Source organism: Frieseomelitta varia, unplaced genomic scaffold (genome assembly GCF_011392965.1).
Source record: "Frieseomelitta varia isolate USP_RPSP 00005682 unplaced genomic scaffold, Fvar_1.2 scaffold_235, whole genome shotgun sequence".
NCBI lineage: Eukaryota > Metazoa > Arthropoda > Insecta > Hymenoptera > Apidae > Frieseomelitta > Frieseomelitta varia.
This window is the reverse complement of record NW_025109963.1, coordinates 119,415-124,669: the sequence shown is the minus strand read 5'-3', so window position 1 is coordinate 124,669 and position 5,255 is coordinate 119,415.

The window sequence follows — 5,255 nt, the reverse complement described above, 5'->3', positions numbered from 1 at the left end:
ATTTAACGTTGAACGCGGCTCTAATGAGGTGCGGCCGCGTTCACTTCACCCCAGCGAGTTGTTGCTTGTTCGTTTCGCCAGGTAGGCGCAACCTACGGATTTTTAATGGGGCACCGCGGCGTGCTCTCCTTTTTCTCTCTCTCTCTCTCTCTCTTTCTTTCTCCCGTTCCAGTGGCAACCCCTTCGACCGATGGTTACCTGAGAATCGGCGGCAGAGCCAGGCAGATACACGTACGTATGTAGGTAGAGCGGCCCTCGGGGGGCTAAAAAGCAACGAGAGGAAAACTGCCCGCGTAGCGAGATTGAAATTCAAATGAGACCGCGAGGATATTCTAATTCCGTGCGCGGCAACCCCTTTTTTGCATATCGGGACCCACGCAGCTGCCATCCTGGGGACCCAAATTATATACATCTTTTTTTTTTCCCTCCTCTCTCTCTCTCTCTCTCTCTCTTTATAGGTTCCCTACGAAACCTACGTTCGACAGAACGTTCCTCTTCTATTTTCTTTCCGTTTTCATCCTTGTCGTTCGCACACGCTGGTTGGCGGTCGTCGGGGAACCGTTTTCGGCTCGCGCCGCCGCGCGTGATCCGCAACAATTGAGAATCGACAGTATTCAAATCCGGAGGCGACGGTAGCTAGCTACCTAAGCCCCAGGCTTACCGGCTGCCTTTCGCCGATCCGATCGATTTCACGTCGCGGCGGAACTCTGACGAAACGATGGAACCGCGCCTGCCCGCGATTGCTCGCCGATTGTTATCGATGGCACCGCGAGGTCAATCCTCTGCGAAACACGGATCGCCACTCTGTCTCGAGATACGTTCACTCTCTTGGATAATTGAGTTGATTGTTACCGTTGTTATATTGTTTTGTTGAAAACAGCAGTTTTAAACTTTAGATAATAGCTGTGATATATGTATATAGATCTTTGTAACACGAAGGTTTCTTATTTATTAGAGAGTTCCAGCGCGGTGTTGGGTGTATTAAATAATCGCTAATCAGAGGACGCAAGTGATCATAAGTCTGTGTTATCGAGCCATGATTTACAGTTACTTCTGTTTCAAGTACATGCACGTTTCACGATCGACAGACCGCGGATTTGTACGCGTTTCCCGACATTTTTGAAAGCGTAACATTGCGCATTATTACAGAAAAGTATACGAAATATCCAACGTACAATGTTTTTTTATGATACTTTCTATCGAGATTTTATATTTTTCCCAATTATTCTGTCGAAGATGTAATTTTGCATATAAATGTGCGATTTTTCTTCTTTCAATTATAATAAGTTGATTCGAAACGTTGGGCACGTTCGAAAGTTTTGCTGAAGACCGATTCAAAGTGCAGTGTTTCTAATACTTTGACACGTGAAACAATTTTCCACCAAGCTTTTATTAGTCTCTAATTATTTTCTCAAAGATGTGAATTTGAATAAAAATCCGCAGTCTATCGATCAGTTAATTAATTTTTTTTAAAATTGCAATAACCTAATTTAAAACTCTAGTCACTAGCGAAATTTTTACTAAAAGTCATTAAAAATATCCAAAGTATAGTGTTTCTTTTAACACAACATGCGAAACAATTTTCTACCAAGCTTTTATTATTTTCTCAAAGATGTGATTTTGAATAAAAATCCGCAATCTATCGATCAATTAATTTTTTTTTAATTACAATAAACCTGATTTAAAACCCTCTAGTTTGTAATTTTTACTAAAAATCATTAATAGTATTCAAAGTATAGTGTTTTTTACAACGCTTGACACGTGAAATAATTTTCCATCAAGCTTCTATTGTTTTCTAATTATTTTCTCAAAGATGTGATTTTGAATAAAAATCCGTCTATCGATCAATTAATTTTTTTTTAATTACAATAAACCTGATTAAAAACCCTAGTCACTAGTTTGAAATTTTTACTAAAAATCAATCAAAAATATCCAAAGTATAGTGTCTTTTATAACACAATATGCGAAACAATTTTCCACCAAGCATTTATTTTTTAATTATTCTCTCAAAGATGTGATTTTGAATAAAAATCCGTCTATCGATTAATTAATTTTTTTTTAATTACAATAAACCTGATTTAAAACCCTAGTCACTAGTTTGTAATTTTTACTAAAAATCAATCAAAAATATCCAAAGTATAGTGTCTTTTATAACACAACGTGCAAAACAATTTTCCACCAAGCTTTTATTATTTTTTAATTATTTTCTCAAAGATGTGATTTTGAATAAAAATCCGTCTATCGATCAATTAATTAATTTTCTTTCTAATTACAATAACCTAAAACCTAGTCACTAGTTCGAAATTTTACTAAAAATCAATCAAAAATATCCGAAGCATAGTGTCTTTTATAACACAACGTGCGAAACAATTTTCCACCAAGCTTCCATCATTTTCCAATTATCTCCTCGAAAATGTGATTTCACATAAAAGTTCACGTTGTTTTCTCTTCTTTTTTCAATTACGATAAATTGATTTCAAACGCCAGACGCCAAACGTTTTGAAAATTATCGTTAAACACCGATCGGAATTTTATTTCGGACGCAAGTTTATCGGACGAAGGATTCGCGACGAAGGTTGCTCGTTACAGAGAAATGAAACGATGGCGTGGCAACGCGTTCAGTGGCTCGTCGGAACTCGAACGGACGAGAAGATTTATGCCGTTGAAGAAAACTTGCGCCGATAAAGTGTGCCTTCCGCGCCCCGTGCTCGCGGCGAGCGTTTATCGTCTCGTTATTCTGGATTTCGCGGCGAAAGTTAGGCAAGTGAAAGGGAATCGTTTTCATTCATAAATGTAACGTTCTTCGACTGATTGATCGTACCTACTTCTCTCGATAATTCCTCTCTCTCTCTCTCTCTCTCTCTCCCGCTTCTCATTCCTCACGATTGTTTACATTCGTCCTTTCGTTCAATCGAAATCATCCGCGAACGATAATAAACGCAAACTGTGCAAAATGCTATGATAATATTCCTGCACGCAACAAATATAAACGAACGAAGTACAGAGAGAGACATGGATAAACTTGATAAATTTAATAAATAAAAATAATAAATTTGACATGGGCAAACTTGATAAATTTAATAAATAAGAATAATAAATTTATGAACTTGAGAAATTTAATAAATAAGAATAATAATGGATAAATTGAATAATAAACTTGATAAATTTAATAAATAAGAATAATAAATTTATGAACTTGAGAAATTTAATAAATAAGAATAATAATGGATAAACTTGATAAATTTAATAAATAAAAATAATAAATTTGACATGGACAAACTTGATAGATTTGATAAATAAAAATAATAAATATAAAATTTTGATAAATAAAAATAATAAATATTCATGAACTTGAGAAATTTAATAAATAAAAATAATAATGGATAAACTTGATAGATTTAATAAATAAAAATAATAAATTTATAAACTTGAGAAATTTAATAAATAAAAATAATAATGGATAAACTTGATAAATTTAATAAATAAAAATAATAAATTTGACATAGATAAACTTGATAGATTTAATAAATAAATTTATGAACTTGAGAAATTTAATAAATAAAAATAATAATGGATAAACTTGATAAATTTAATAAATAAAAATAATAAATTTGACATGGACAAACTTGATAGATTTAATAAATAAAAATAATAAATTTATGAACTTGAGAAACTTAATAAATAAAAAAGATATAACTCGACAGAAAGAAATTGCGTAGCAATCCATTTAAAGCTTGAAGCTTCTGCTTAAACAGTTTTTTTTTTTTCTATGATCATTTTGAGGATACTTTTCCACCCTTCTTCAAAATTATAAAAATTCAAACGCGTGTAAAGACATTGGAAGATTCTTTTTACCATGACTGATGTTGAAGATTGAAATTTACTTTTCGATATGATATGATCTCTCAAAACTCGATGAGCCTATTCTTTTACTAACCATTTTATCGAGATTTTGAATGTTCGGTGATATTAAGATTCCTCGAATTCCTGTGAAATTTAATTTTAATAATGTCGTGTCATAAGACGATCCTCTCTTCAAAAAAATTACGTTTTTCGAAGAAAGAACAAACTCGAAGCACAAAATGGAAACTTGGAGCTTTAGAACGTGGATCGAATCTTTGGCTTTCGTTGCTAAATCGTGTCGATTTAAATCGTCAGCCACCATCAATCAGCTTTAACCACTTGCGCTGGCAAGCTGATTGGCGGACCATAACGAGTGACCAAACAGTACACGGTATATTTGTCGGTATGATGTCACTGGACAGAAATTATTGAGAGGTAATATTTTGCTTATTTTCTTCTTCTTCTTCTTCTTCCATTTTTCTTTAACGTCGCATCGACGACGGTGCCATTAGATATGTGTGTAGTAATTTATGTTTCTGAAATATTTCAATACTTTTTGTATGTCATTTTGAGAAGTCAGGTTTATGTTTGCGTTGTTTCCGTATTTCTGTCTTTGGGTTTCTGTGGTGTGGCATTCTTCTAAGTTTGAATAGGATTTCAATAGAATCATATTTGGCCTATTTTGTTCTACTTAAAACTGAGAAAATATTACAATTTTGGAACAAAAGATTCTCGACGTGCGTGGCACGTCATCGCAAGACGTTAAACAAGGAGAAAAGGAAAAACTTCATGAATTGGAGAGAATTAGCGAAAAAGAGACGACACAAACAATACATGAAAGGAGAGGGAATAATCGTAGGCGTTTTCAGTTTTCACAAACGATAAAAATCCCAACGAACGGGTGATGTTTCACGAACAGGATTCCACGGTTCAAGGCGAAAGTCAGACGACGACTTGATGGGACGCCTACGTGTTCGGGGAGATGAAGGAAGATATCTGATGTCGAAAGATGAGAGAAAGAAAGAGTGATGAGAGGAGGGAGGAGGGCAGTCGCTTTGCATAATCAAATCCGGCGATGATGTAGCAGAATGCGAAGTACCCAGGTCGAAAAGGGGCTGGGGATACCGCGGGCACGCGAGCACTTCGAAAAATGCAGCCCCCCCCGTGTTCCCCTTTCGGTCACGAGGCCGTGCCCTTCGACCCGTTCAACCCTCGTTCGCGGAATTCCTCGAATAAACCCGGAAACACCTACTCGCTCGAATTCTTTCTGTTTCGCGGCAGAGGGGGAGAAGAACTAACACGAGCCCTCATCTCTCTCGAAGAATTGGGATTCGAAATTGTTCGCTGCGAGCGGTTGGATTTTCTTTTCTTTATTTCTTTATTTTTTTTTTTTTTTTTTTTTTTTTTTTTTT